Below are 16,464 nucleotides of genomic sequence, written 5' to 3'. Positions count from 1 at the left end.
TTGTCTATTCATGCTTCTTATAATTCAACCATAGGATCATTGGCCTCAATCAAGGTTTGTCTCTAGTCAACTTATAATGCCCAATCTTATGGTTGGGCCTTTGCAATTTTGCTATGGGACATTGAAATGTGTGCACAAGATTTTTCTATTATCCCATAGAATATTTAATGTGCATAGGTATGTTGGAAATTTTAGTTTTATTTGCAAGTTTATATAACTTGCGTTGGAGTGAGCTCAATAAGCATTCTCCACATGTTGTACTCTTTTACAGATTGACTCTAAAATACAATGAACTAGTCTTAGGAGTGAAAAATGAATAGAAATACAATTTGAAAAGACATTGAGGCCTTAAATATCTCTAAGAATTCCTTCAATTTTTTCTAGACCCCACCTTACTTTATCAATGCTATTTCTAGCTATCAATCTTATTACTTACCACTTTTTATAGTTATTATTTATGGTAATTGCTATTATAGCAACTTGTGAAAATGATGCTTTCAATATATCTTGGTGCTCATGGTAGCTTTTTTCGTGCTCTTGCCTCAAAAAATGACTATGTTTGGAATTTTTTTAAAGTAGCCACCAGCTATATTTAGTAGTCCATACATTTAGTGTAATACATTTGACCAAATGACATGCTTTATGTTGAATGGTGCATTGAAGATTTTCCTAGCATTGTTAAAGCAACAAGTCTATCTAGCTTTGTAAAGGAAGGAAACGACTTCTCACCTAAGGATTCCTACCTACTACTAAGTTGTGAGCTACTACATACTAGCCTGGTGGAGAAAGTCCATGCTTTGCTCTTCTCTTATCTTCTAGGGCTTGTCTCTTCAAGAAGGACTTCTTGTTATGAAGGATTGATGAGACCTTACTTCTTTTCCATTTTTTATTGAACCTTAGTTCCTCGGGATTAGGAAACCTCCTATGCATAGCCTTGATGGTTTCCTTGAGCATGCTTCACTTTTATTCCTTGAAGGACAAGTCAAAATTAGTTGTTTCCATGTACTATAGAATGAACTTAGTCCTTACTTTACCCTTCTCTTATCTTGTAGGACTTATCTCTTTAAGAAATACCTCTTATTGTGAATAATTGATGAGACCTTAATTTTTTTCCATTTGTTAGTGAGCCTCAATCCCTTGGTATTAGGAAACCTCCTATACATAGCCTAGTTTCCTTGAACACGCTTCACTGTTGTTCTTTGAAGGGCAAGTCATAATCAATGTAGTTTCCATGCACTATAGAATAAGGAGTCTTTGTTGATGTGTTTTATTAAAATTTTATCACCTAGAAACTTGCAAATAACTTGTTATAACTACTACGGATGTATCATGTAGGATCATGCCTCAATATATCACCCCCCCCCCCCCCCTTTACTCAATCACCCTAGTCCTTGGTAAGATCATGCCTCAATCTATCACCCCCTCTATGCTCAATCACCCTACACTACAAGGAAACATAGACATAGCGATGGTTGTTTCTAACACGAATTGGCACATTCGCTATTTGCATCACTATATATCGCAATATTATTAGTGATGCATATAGCAATGGTGTAATGAGAAAAAAAAAGCGGCAAAAACCTAAGCATGGCATTTTGATAGTGAACAAGTGAAAGAGAATGAAATAGAGAGGGAGAGAGCTCAAAGTTTTATGAGAGAGAGAGCCCGTAACTGCCATCTACAAAGATGGAGAGGGGTGTGAAGGAGAAAAGGGAGGGAAGCCACAAAGGAAAATAAGAAGGAGGGAAGCACGAAGAGATTCTTCTTTGAGCCTTTGAGGTAGGTATATTGTCTCTCCTCTCTTTGTTTTTATATTTTCTTCTCTTCTCTCTTTCTTTTTGTTTGCAAAGAGATACATTGAGAGAGAGGGAAAGAGAGAAATAGAGAGGAAGGGAGGGAGAGAAAGAGAGAGGAGGGCAAGGGAGAGAAACAAAGAGAGAAAGAGAGGGGGGAGAGAGAAACAAAGAGAGGGATGGAGAGGTAAAGAAACAAAGAGGGAGAGAGAAGAGAAGAAAATAGCGACATTATTAGTGATGCATATAACAACGGTGTAATGAGAAAAAAAAGCGACAAAAACCTAAGCGTGGCATTTTGATAGTGAATAACTAAAAGAGAGAAGTTTACTCAAGAATATAGCAAGAGAGATGGAGGCCAAAATGTTGTTTTGCTAGTTTCTCTTTCTTCTTTCTCTCCCAATACAATACACATAAAGTATAGATAGAATACAATATAAAGAAAAGTGGCCTACCAAGTCAAACATTGCATAATTGACTATACTTATTGATAAGTTCTACAGCTATGTTAGTTGTAGGTAGATCTAATCAACCAAATATAACATGTGATCCTCAAATATAGGCCTCTCTTTATGGGGCGGGGGGTGGTACAATTGTTTCCTCTCCCTTCATTGCAACCATGGTAAGGTAGTTTCTCCACCCCCACTGAGATGTCTATGAGATAGAGCTTAAGCATATGCTCAAGCTTGCATCAACACTTTCAAAAGGGATTTGAGAAAGTGTAGCCACATGCAAATTCTAGCAAAGGTGATGAGGGATCTACTTAAGCTAGCTACTCTTAATACAAAGAGGCTCAATGGGAATGTGAAGAGGAGCCTCCTCTAGAGATGGATAACCAAATGGGATTTAGATGTAATTCTAATAGAAGAGCACAAGCTCCATGGATGGAGTAGAATGGAGTTCTAGCATGGGGAATATACCATCAATCTTGTTGAGAGAAAGAGGAAAGGAATCTAGCTACCTTACAATAGTTAGGACGAGTAGGGAATTGTAGAGGGAGCTCACGCTCAACCGCCAAGACCCACAGACCGCTTATTGTTTCAAGCGTTTTAAGTGAGCTCTAATGGCTATCTCTCACCTACTTGACGTGCCATCGATCCTACGAGTGTAGTGAGCTTACCTTAATGCCGAAATGAGTTGCCTCCTCTCTCACACACACCGGTAGCTCCACGATCCTAGATGCTAGCTCAAGCATCCTCAAGCCTCCTCCATCTCCAAGCTCCATCCACCATGGCTGCGCGCAAGAAAAGAGAAGAGGAGATGGTGAAGAGCTTCACCCTCTTGATCCCTCACTCCCACACACTCACTCCCACACACTCAACCCCTCACACTCTCACACTCCCTCTCTCAAGAGCACACACAAGCAAGGAGAAGAGAAGAAGAGAAGAAGAAGAGAACTCTTGCTAGCCACACACCAAAAGAATGAGCTTCCATTCACTTTTTGAACTTTATATACAAGCCCTAAAATCCCATGGGCAACCATCACTTTTTTACATGACCGGCCGTTGTGGGAAGGTCCTTTCTATATTTCCCTCTTCGAGCCTTATGCCTCTAGCCTACACCCATCTAATATTTTACGATTGGCACAGGACGAAGCCTGGCGCTCTTTTACAAAAGTTTTTAGAGCTTTTTGAGGCGCCTTTCATTTAAAATTGCACTTTTTGCCCTAGCTTAGCTTTAGAGGTCGCCCACATGTCTTTGCTCTTTTTCCATCTTTTTTCCACTTTTTCCTTCATTTCTCCGCCATCTCGACTTGGGGTTAACAGGAATCTATGTGCAAATACAATAGATAGGATGGTAACATTTTGGCAATCTAATTAAAATGGGGAGAAGATAAGATCAATATAACTAATATATCGTACAATAGTAGCAGGCCTATGGAGCAACTATGGAGTGATTTGGCTTATATGCATCTCGATCGAGATCTAATTTCATGCAACTTTAACATGGTCACAAAAAAGGAATATGCTTGCACTGCAACCTTGTGTCTTCAAGGAATTGGACAAAATCTACGGACCTTTTTCTACAAGTAGAAAGAATTGATGGACATAAGGGATTATTTGCAACTAAAAGACCTCTAGCTAACATACATTCCCTTAGCCATCCTACATATTGGGCAAGGTTAGGTAGGTGGTATAGCATGAAGGATGGGGAATGGCTACCATCGGTGGCCAAGATGGAAACTAAATTTAATTGGTCATGTCAAACCATGTACTAGTCATCCTCGAATTTAAGTCTATGAATCTTTGCAAAATTAAATGAACATATGTCAAGTGGCTAGTAGCAAATAAGCATCATTTTAGTCATGTTGCATTGAACTACATATGGTAAAAGGCACAATTAATAAGCTTGATGATGAGATTAGCCAAGGGAAGGTGGATCCGTGATGTGCATGGGCACACACCTTGTGGCACTGCATTACTCTACAAGGTACTTACCTTTATGACATGGAAAGAGGTGAATTAAAGTGGACCTCTCTACAAGGTACCTAACTTTGTGACATGGAAAGAGGTGAATTAAATCAAACCTCTGAGGTGTTTGAAAAAATGTCAACAAAGCCAAGTGAAGGAGTCTAAATTTTCACTAGATGCACTATCTTCAAGTATCTTAGGATGCTAGTGGACATCAATAGAAATAAAACTTAGAGATAAAAATGGATGCTTGAAAGAGTTACAAGGAAGCTAAAGTAAGGGTTCTACTACTTGGCCTTTACACATCAAGTTAAAAAATTTAAGGCTATTCATCTGCCCTAACCTACTTTTTTATCACATTGAGAAGCATTTGTGCCCATGGTGTTTGCTCTACACACTTTCTCACCTTGCTCGAACACATTGAGAAACATCAGTGCCCATGGTGTTTGCCCCTAGCAGCAACACTTTCTCGAATTAGCTCTTAATATGTTACCTTCTTCCTATATGTCCAATTATTGTAGCCCTCCTTCCTACTTTTCTTGAGGACATCTATGGAGATGGAGGCTAGGTACTTATAGTGGTCTATTTTTCTCCATAACTTACATATGATGGAATCCCATTCTTTCTCTAGGCTCAAATTTCAAGCTATAAGTGGTTGCAAACAGGGAATGTTAAGGTATGTAATAGCTAGAAACTAGAGGGGCATGAGCTCATAAATATTTAGGTGATTAAGAAGGTCAAAATGGAAGGCCTACCAACTAATTTTCAAGATTCTTGAGGAGAGGCAATAATCATGACAAAATATCTTTTGGCCATGGGCATTTTGTCCCTACTTGACTGAAATACTTGGGAAAAGGGGGATCATTTCAACAAAATCTGAGTGCTACTTGTGAAAATACTTGGGGAAAGGGTGGATCATTGCAAAAATACTTGAGAAAAGAGTGGATCCTTTGACTAAACCTTTTGATATTTTTAGCAAAAAACTTGGAAAAATGGTGGAACCTTGGGTAGAGTTTACATGTTTTGAAGAAGCTAAACCTAATGGACTTGGGTGGTGATTGCCAATAAATGTTCAACCATAAGGTAATTAATAGCCTAGGAAGGGTTAAAGAGGTGTTACCGCTACTTTATTTCAATCAATGAAGCATTATGCTCAAAAAAAAAAAGGCATTCAAAAGCTTGAAATCAGTTGAAGTGCCATGAGTAGAAAAGGATTGGGACTTAGTATTGGGTGAAGGTAGTTTGGGAACATTAGTAGAGAGAAAACTTGGAATCTTATGTTGTCACTTTGAGATCATGTCTTCCTTTGGAAGATCGTGATCGGTGTGGTTCTGATAGGGGAAAAGTTGGGAAAAGAGGTATTGCAAATGGTGCCTATTGTATGATGAGGAGGGAACACTAAAGCAAGTATTGGAATGGATGTTTGGCATCATCTATTTGGTGGGAAATCTTGGGAAGGTTCTCTATTCAAGGAAGCAATCAAGAGAGAATGAGGATATGTATTTTTGGTGAAATTGGATTGGGTGAGGGTCTCAATAAAATCAACTTCCAAACTCTCAAGCTATTGGCACTTCAAGCCACTTGAGATGCTAAGATTAAGCTCATTTTTGCAATTGAAATATTAAATATGAAATGGGAAGATGCAATCTTAAGATTAGATGTCATTGGGACATGATGTATATAATGGAAAAAGTGAAAGAAGGGGTTAAAACATAGCACACTCTGCCTAACTACTACAATTGTGTAAGATGTAATTTTATTTTATTTTTTGTGTATATACATTACAAATCTATTTGCATCTAAAGATTTGTATAAGCATGTAATTGATTCATACTCTCTTTCAGCAAAGCACTTGATCTTCTCAAGCACATACTTGTAAACTATTCCTCTATATTGAGTTTCTTCTAGTAGTACTTCTTGTGTTATTCATTTTTTATTGTTTTCCATAATTATGCCATAACTCTAGATCTAGGATTTTATCACATGTATGCATGCATAGCACCCATACATTATAGTGAAGTAATGTCATTTTGAATACAATTCGTATTAGACTTCTTATTCAATATGGAATGATGACAATCTACTTATATGAACAATTCCATATGTTACACTTAAGTTGATTAGTCAAATTTGCTATCTCTTTAGTTTTACACATTGTATCTATTTGTGCTGGTTGATTCAAGTTGTAAATTGCAACACTAAATGGAAAGAACCACCCTCTCATAACAACATGCTTAGAACATTTGTTGCTTCATAACATTTGGGGTTGATGTTCCACAATTTGTGTTAAAACTATGGAACACTCAACACTAGAAATGGACAACTTTTGAAATTTTGTTCATCTAGATGTATTGTGTAGAAATCCTCACATTGTCAATATACAAAAGAACTTTGCTTCATAGTTTTGACTTACATCTAGTAATATTTCACATATGAGTTGCAAATAAGGCACCCAAGCAATTTATGAACAAGAAATAGACATGGTTCTCATTGCAAAATGGACAACTTTGCATGAGAGTTGTATGTTTATACCCCTATGCTCTCAACCCATTTATAAAATATTGAACATATGCATGCTATATTGAGTAAATCCACAAAACCAAGTACATGTTTTCCATATCCTTAAGTTCTCAATGCATTTCTCAATGCCACGTTAGCATTGGAAAAATTATTGCACTTGTAACTACAATCTCATGACTCATTAAACCACGTGAAATGAATAGGATGTGCATGGTCATCATAAAGCAAAAATTCTTATGTCAATGTTGGCAATGCACTTCTCCACATCCAACATGTTAAATATATTTTGTACTCCTTGATACCTTATGGAATACCCTCTGACCTCTCTTTCAAGGAGGAATGTTAACTCAACTTGTCCTTTCTTGAGATTGCAAATGAAAATCCCCAAAGGGGCATAAAAGTCATGAATCATGTTTTGAAATATCATGTTGTTTAACCTTATGAACTTAAAAGAAACACAAATGTTTATGCTTCCATTTAAACAAGATTAGCTACCTTTCATAGTTTAGTTGGACCAACCATATTACTTCATAAGGAAAGTTTGGGTTTGAAAATGTGTGTTTGTTAAGGAGTAATGACTAAAAGAGGGCATGGAGACACAAAAGCAAGTGAACGTCTAAGCGTACACAAGCAGATGTCTTCTTGTTTGACATTTAAAGTACCAAGGTGTTAGTGCCTTAATTGCACACTACCTCATAAAAATAGAAGAGTTGGGTCGAGTTGATCAAATGTCTCCCAAAAAGAAGAGACAAAAAGTCCAACATAATAGATTTCCCACATATGTTTCAAGACATGTGATGTAATCTTAAGAGCATGCTATCTATATGGGATTTCTCATTAGTATAATTGCATATCAACTATGATTATATGCTTATGTGCTGTAATCTTTTTAAAGATATATGTTGTGTGATACAATATCCTAATGGATTTTCTAACTTGCCCTTGAGAGGCGTCTGAGGGAGAAGGTTATTTATGCGATAATACAATAGTTTAGAGCATATAAGAGTGTGTTTTTAATGCAATCCTACTTTAAGATGTTGCAAATGCATGCAAAATGGGATTCAAAATAATGCATCATATAATCCATAACACAAGTTATAATCCACGATTCAAAATAATACATCATATAATCCATGACACAAGTTATAGATAACTATATAAATTATAAATTAATTATTTACATTTTGTTACAATGCTAAGTGAAAAATGGGATACTTATCAAACTTATCCTTTCTTAAGCAATACTTCTTAGTGAAAATATTGCCATGGCAATGTAAATAGATCAAGGTTTTGATATCAATCTAAAATTTAATTAGATACTCCAAAGTCCGAATACAATTTTGAAATGCATGTGCACATTAGACTAGATTTCATAGAGGACTTAGCACACCCTTACATCAACAAGAAGGGCCTCCCATTTGAATATTGGCCATCGTTATTTATTAAAGGTAGTTAGTGCCAATCATTTTGGACAACCATAACTTGACCTGAGTGGAAGAAACCCCTATAAAATTGCCTAAAAGCGAGCCTTGCACTTATCAATGATTCCATATCATGGAGCACTTTATCACACAAAAGTATGGTTTGTAGATATTTGAAAGGATAGGCTACAAAAAAATCTTGATGTGGAATATTATGACTATTCCTTGAAGCAAGCCACCACCAAGTGAATACCTCATTAAAGAGGTGCCTCTTTTAGGGGCACAAATGAGACCTAACCGATTGGTTTCTTATAGAGGGAAGAGAACACCTATAACCAGTGAAAACACAAAACTTGTACAAATGCACTATATTGATGGTGATAACTTCAATAGGTAAGCTATCAAGAACATCATTAATAGTTGCTCCAAATGTAAGCCATTACGATCCACAAAAGGTAATATGTTTAAAACTAGCAATATTTACATGCAATAATTTTTTTTTGCACAATAATTTTTTTACAATTTTGAGCTTTGCTTCCTAGACAACTATTAAAGTGCTTGAGCAATTATTGGTTGCTTTTATTCATTATTATTTTATATATCTACAGAATTAAACACCATAAGTGTTAAAGACCATTCATATGGTTGTTTGAATGTGTTGAATAATTTTTTATTGTTCTTTATTGTACAAAAGTCTAGCAAATGTGTTGCATCCAAGGCTTCAACATCAACATTCATGGACTTACCCATGAGTATAGGCTTTCTCAAAAGCTTGTCCTTAAAAGTGTTCGGTAGTGATGATTTTGGAAATTTATATTTTTAACTTCTTCCCTCTATGAGTCTAACCTCATAGGGTTAGAAACCATCTTTTTGACTTCTAAGGCTTGTCCTCTATATATTTAGCCTCAAAGGACCTAATTATATCTCATCACATTAGGGAATTTGTCAAGTGACACTTACAATCGTGGCCTTGATTATCAGCCAAAGTTCATTACTATTACTATTTTAAAAATATCTAAAGTTTGCATTAAATAGTAATAGCCTTACAACTTAGCAAGTAAAAAAGCATCTCTCATCAGCAAGAATGCTAAAACTAGGAGAGCTTCTTAACTATTATTCTAAACAATTGAACCCAACTTTTAAAGCCCCTAAAGGCCACCAACATGTCTTTCTCAAGAATCTTGGCACCATCTATCATGTCTTTGCTTCTTGGCATCTCTATGATTTTAGATGTATCACAATGGTACTACTCTAATCATGTTCCACATTTTAGTAGATCTTCATTCAGTGTGCCCATGTTTCCAAACATGGCTATCCTCATAAAGACCCCTCATATCAAAGTGAGATCTTTTGACCCAAGTCTTCATCCATTTCCAAAGTGCTTTGGCTATCTTGTGTTTCTAGAAGAGATGGTGGATTAATTCATCTTCTTTTTTGCAACATTAGTAAAGAGGAGACACCATCATCATGTTCCCTACCTTATCTTCAATTGTAAGTTTGTTCATTAAGAGCTTCGATAAGAGGAGATTGGATATTATTGAGTTACCATTACCATACTCTATATATCCTACATCTCCACATTTTGAGTCTAGTTCATGGAAACTCCTTCCTCTAGTGGGTTGACAAATTCAATATTCTGGTCTCATTCTTCTTGAGAAGGTCCTCTTAGTCCTATAGCCACAAATTTTTTTCGCTATCAATGCTAATAGAAAATTGCAAGGGTGGTCTATATGTTGTCTTTAAGAGGTAGGCCAAGCTTCCTTTTTCCTAAATATAACTTCTTCAAACCAATTCAACTCCTCACTTGAGAAGTTGTGGCTTCTCTTGAGTACTCCAATTGATGCATTGGGTTGGTCAACTACAATGTTTGATGTCTATACTATTTTACCCCAAAGACTCTTATTAGTCGTAGATTGAGTGCATTAGTCCAAATTTTCATTAATAGGTACGATGAAAGGTCTAGAGATGTTGATCCTAAGAAAAGTCCCCAAATGATTGCTCTTCTAATCCTTGTCAGCAACCTCAATGAGGTGGACCCAAGCACTAATAATCAGTCCTTTTGCTACTTTAAACTCATGCATTGTGAGCTTGTTATGTTGCATCAACAAGATGCCACTCCAGATTCTAATACATGCTAGACATGACCATAAATCTTGCCCTCCCTTACCAACTCCATAGGATTGTTGCCCATGGTTGGCTACTGTGAATCCTCTTAAGGAGTGAAAATAGAAGCCTATTACTCTTTTCTTACACGCTATTAAGCCAACCAACCCCCCTCTCTCTCTCTATCAATATGACCAAGCCCGATACAATGGTGTGCGACTATTGTCTTCCATTGAAACTCCACAAAAAGCTCATGAAGAATTTCTCCAATTAGTCCTAAATGTTTATTGCAAAAATGAAAGGTTGTAGCTACAAAGGTGATAGTTGTCACGAGCATTGCCATTATTGCCATGATTTACCTTTGAGGAAGAAAGGCCCTAGAAAAGTGAACCACTTGTTGATTTTATACTTCATTGAACCAATTTACCCTCTACTTTGAGGATGCTTGACTCCTAATCAACATTCTAGATACCTAAACACCTAAATATGCAAAATGAGTTTAAAGCCATATTGATTTAGCCATCCATCAAGCTCCACCATCCAAGGAAAATGAGGTTGAATTTTACTTGGCTAATTTTAGAAGTCAAGAGATTGGAAAACATGTCTTGGACTTGTAAGAGAGCATCTATGAATGCTTTATCTATCTCCATGATATTCAAGTTGTCATTAATAAAATATTGGATGATGAATTGATGATATTTTGCAATAGGGAGGCCTTTGAGTGTTGTTCTCTACACTATCTTGTCTACTTTGCATAATAGAGGGTCGATTATTATTGCAAAGAGCAATGGGGCTAACCACTAGTCCTACTTCACTAACCTAGTAAAGACAAAGGATGGAGACATCAAACTGATAATATAGACCTAAACTAATGCATTAATAAGAATAGTTTTAACCACTATAATCCTGAAGCAAACACCAAATCCAAGTGATTGAAGGGTTATTAAAATAAATAACGAACTAATATTATCATAATCCTTCTTTGAGTCCATGTTAATCAAGACAAAAGGGGTGTGGAGATTGAGGCCTTCATTGATAGACAATGCCATGTTTAGGACAACATTGTGGACCTACCTACCATGGATAAATCCATACTAGTCTTCACATAGAATTTAGGGAGATGACGCTTAACTCAATTTGCTAAAGACTTGACCATTATTTTTTAGACAATATTGAGCAATGTGATAGTCTCCTTATAGAGAGAGAGAGAGAGAGAGAGAGAGAGAGAGAGAGAGAGAGAGAGAGAGAGAGAGAGAGAGAGAGAGAGAGAGAGAGAGAGAGAGAGAGAGAGAGAGAGAGAGAGAGAGATTTGTTGGTTGACTTGGTGCGATGAACTTGAGTAACCTCACATTAAGCTTGGGAGGGAGTTCCCCCTATCCCACAATCATTTAGAAATCCTTGGAGCAACCTATCCAGATTGCTTGATTTTTATGGATAGCCATTTACACCCAATGACTTCTTCTTTTTTATCAGAACAATGATGGCAAACTATATCTCTTGCCTTCAATAATAGGTCCAAAAGAGAGCTTTCTCACTTGGGATCTTTGGAGTAACCTCCATCAGGAAATCATTACGCTTAGTGTTATTGTCAAGAGGACACTAGGGTTCAATTTTGAACTATTGAAGCCATGTCATTATTAGAGGCTTTTGGAATATCTTGGTCAATTTGAATGATAGACCCACCTTGTCAACTATTTGGATAACAATTTTCGTTTTTGGCTTGTTTGAAAGAATGAAAGAAGAATGTGGTCAGGGCACACTTGGAAGTCCCCATTTCATCTTTAGTTTTACATTGACAATTTTATTACAAAGCTCTTTGTACAACTTAAGGTAATCTTCAATCTCCTATATGAGTTAATGAAGATTCTCATTACTAAGATGAAGCCTAACATAATGCATAATAAGATGAAGGCCAACATTATGCATAATAAGATCATCCAAATTTGCATGTTTAGCATCATTCTGCCTCTTCAAAGTTTAGCCCAATGCTTGCCATGTTGTTTAGTGACTTGGTGATTTCTTTGAATCCAATCAACCATTTTTAAGAGCTTATCGTACGTGTGTTGGTGTAAGGCAAACATTCCTTAGCTTGTTGACATATTGATTATCTTTTAAAAGGGATATATTTAGCCTAAAAGACAATGGAGTGTCTATAGGAGGCCTTCATGTAAGATTTGAAAGGCACACAAGATCAAACCATGATCTAAAGAAGTGACATCTAACAACGTGCATAATATGTAACCAACATCAGTCCACTGGCCACAATGATCAACATAGGTTCTTTTGAGGGTTGCTACTTGTTGCCAATGCACCCTTTTGCTTATTTTGCCATGTGAAGTGAGGGAGCATCACAAGAAAAGAATAGCTACTTGTTGCCAATGCACCCTTTTTCTTATTATGCCATGTAAAGCGAGGGAGCATCACAAGAAAAGGATAGCTACAAGTCCTTTAACTACTACTCTTATCCTATCCTTCTCCTTCTTCCAGCACTAGATTGCCAAGGCCATGTGATGATTCTAGTCTTGAAAAAGCAGGATGTTGGTTTGATCCAATTGATCATTCAACTTTGATCATGTTTTGCCTCACTCTATCAAGGACCTAGAAACATAAACATTGATTACCTTGATTGTTTCATCAAAGATACTTAGGTTAACAATTATAGAAATACCATCCCCCAGCTTAGAGAACCTTAGGTTTGAAATAGTCCTTGATCATCAAAACAGTTTGTATTCTACCCCCCATCACTCGAGCCCCCAATTGTTAAGTAGCCAATGGGATTGCTTGAGGTTGCATCCTTGTTGCCTAACCTAATCTCTTGAAGTGCTACATTGTCAAGCTTCCTCTTCTTGAGTAGACTATTGCAAACCATCTCCCTCTTCTTTGCCATAGCCTCAATCATTCCAAGTTATGTTAATTATCTTGCTTGAGGCATGTTTCATGCCACTAAGGGTCTTCAACCTAAAAAATCTTGTTGTCACCATCCAATGGCCTATAGAAATTTATGTCCACCAATGGGATATAGGTGAGTTTCTTAAGGGATATTTTGGGTTTTTCTTTACCTACTTCTAGTTTGAAGTACCCCTAACCACTTGTTGATTCTCCTTCCCTTTCCCAACACTGCCCCCCAATGCTAGAAGTCTTGGGCTCATTGCCCCCAATCTCCTAGAGAGGCTTCTTCTTCTCCTTGCACTTAGTTTTCTCCTTAGTGTCCTAGTCTACTAACAATAACCAATGATTATGACTAGTTTTATTTATTTTATATAATTTATTGTAAGGTGTGAGCACACTACACTAGGATACATAAAATACTAATCTTTCTATTTTTAAATTACTTACAACAATTGATGAAATCAAAATTTAGAGGGAGAAATGATTATGACTAAATTTACTTAATTTCATAGATGTTGTTGTAGGATGTCAGCACACTACACCAAGCTACACAAAATACTAAATTTTATATTTTTAATTACGTATGACAACTGACATGATTGAAAGATAGAGGGAGGATACCAAGATAGTAGAGGATTACACCTATCCCACAATAAGGAAAAAAGATGCACACAACCTTAACCTAGGAATAACTCATATGCCATTGTTAAGGACCTATACACTTGTCTTAATAAGCATTTTGCAAGTTTGCACATATCTACATGCAATGGTTTGTGCCATTGGTTAATTTCACAACCATAGATAAGCTCATATACTATTGCTAGTTTTCTTGGCTTGCAAACTCAATATGCATAAGAACAACTCACTATTTAATGCACTTTAAGAGCACTCTTTTTCTCAAATGGCCATCTTAACCACAATTTTTTGTTACCCATTGCGGCTATTCACAAGTTTTTTTATAATGCAGTCACTTGGAAATATCAAAGTAAGAAAATTGCATAGAAGGATGCATCGAGTCGAAGCCAAAAACCTAGAGTTCTATCAATTGGCTTGGTCAACTCTTTACTAATGCAAGTGCATGTGTTTTTATCAATGGGCAAGCTATTCACAAGTTCTATGTGGCAAAAAGATTTGAAGAATGTAAAGATGTGGAAAATTTTCTCATGCTACTACTGTACCTAGAAGCTCATACTTTAAATATAAGTATGCTGGCACTTTTCTTTTTTGAGACAGTCTCTTAGGTCTCTACCTTACATCATGATACATGCAAACACATGCACATTCGAATGTATTTGTGGATGCAGAAATCCATTTACAAAGGGTCAAGTACTAATTTGAGGTGATCCTAACTAAGTGGAATCCCACATTGACATTATTTAAACATAACATGGAGGAAATTTGAGTGCATAATGCTCTTACTAACAATAGGGAAAAGGGGCTAGTAGCTCTACAAGTCCTAGTAGCAACATACCATGGGGCTTGCTAATGCGACAAAGAAAATGAAAACAATAGGAATCTTGATTAGGTGATAATCAATGATTTACTAAAAAGACCCATATTAGTATGTCATTGTTGTAATGCTATCTTGAGTAAACCTTAGAAGATACATTTTGAAGTTTGAAAGCAATTTTTACAAAATACTAATTTCAATAATAGAGTTATTCAAATCATCCTAACATAAATACTCATATAAATTAATATTTCAAAAGATTTCGAAGCTTAAAATTACCTTAAGGTTATATTTTTCTCTACGTGTAATAGAGTTGGCCCTTTTAATCTAATGTTAAAATTTGCATGATATACACTAAAGTTTAACAGTACTAAGAAAGGCCATAAGTAATGTCCATCAATATAATTGGATTTATACTTCTACAATTTGAGAAGTGAAGATCATGTCTTCATGCAAGAAGAATGCCTTTCATTCTAGCCCACACAAAAAGAACACAATGTACAATGTCTTTAATATATGTTTGAACTTGATAGCACACGAGAGATCTTATGTCTTCATTGACTCATTGAAAGACTTTAGTGCACATGATTTTCACGAGAGCACCTATGTTCGTCCTTTCCTTTTCTTATGGTCTAGTGCTTTCCAAGAAGTTGCATAAGGTTGCTACCAAATGCATTTCTCATTTGGTGTGATTTTGATAAAAGACAAAAATCCGTCCATGCACGATGCACTTCTCTCAGTCATAGGGTAAGGGGGGCAATTACCAAATGGGTGCCAAAAAGCAAAGAGCTTGGGGCTAGTAATGTAACAAACAAAGGGTATATGCTGAGAATCTTACTTTGGTGTCACAAAAGTATCGTCTTATTGGCTCACAGTTGTACCACTACCTTGAGAAATCCCCAATAACTATATTTTTCAAATTGCAGAACTGATTTTAAAACTAAAAAATTTAATTCAATTCCTCTTGATGCTCTTTATATGTTCATATATTCATTTAAAAAAATGAAAGGAAAATGTGAAATCTCCCCCCAAAACACATATTTTCCATTAGGTCTTCTATAGTTGGCTCCCTTACAACCCTATTTCTCTTGCATGTAGACATACACAACACACCAAAATAAAGGATCTTTTGAGTGGGAATATGCAAGCTTACCTACATGCCAAGCATGTATTAAAGATATCCACATGATCATACCTGTAATCGATCAAGATTTGGGTTTAAACTTAAAATCCATTAATTTAAGAAAACGATCCAATAACTATAAGAGCATGCATTTGATTGCATCTATTTGATATGTAGCAAACTAGAACACGCTCATGCACATAAGGTGGCCTTAGCCTTCTCTTTAGCCTAATTTAGCGTGAGATTCACAAACCTTTTGTAGCAAGCAAATCGATGATTTTGAGTTTGTAATGCACATATGGAACCTAAAATTCCTTGAAGCCATGTGAAGGCATATGCTTTTGGGTGCTTACATAAGAATCAACATTCCAATACTATATTCCATGCCATTGTGTGCTTGTGCTTGCATAGAAGCTATGAGTGATCACCATCACATTACCTTGAGGTCCATATATAATCATATAGTGCAAGGGAGGTAGTAGCACATTCCATGCATGTTGAGTAGTAGGAGCCCTAAGTTGCGTTCTATATGTTATTTAGGGAACTTAGTTCTTTACTAACAAGTTCTACCATTTATAGTTTGTTTGTGGCTTTTTGACTTTGTTCACCTTCATGAGCGAGCTAAATTTAGAATTCCTTGATCTATACACACATTCATGTTAAGTCAAAACTAGGGTCATTGAAGCTCACAAAGGTGGATCTATTCATTCCAAAAACTCAAAAGCCCACTAACCCAATACACATTGAAGATTGG

The sequence above is a fragment of the Lygodium microphyllum genome, chromosome 15 (genome assembly GCF_053477565.2).
Source record: "Lygodium microphyllum isolate KBCC chromosome 15, Lygodium_microphyllum_v1.1.10, whole genome shotgun sequence".
Classification (NCBI taxonomy): Eukaryota; Viridiplantae; Streptophyta; class Polypodiopsida; order Schizaeales; family Lygodiaceae; genus Lygodium; species Lygodium microphyllum.
Note: the sequence above shows the minus strand (reverse complement) of the source record.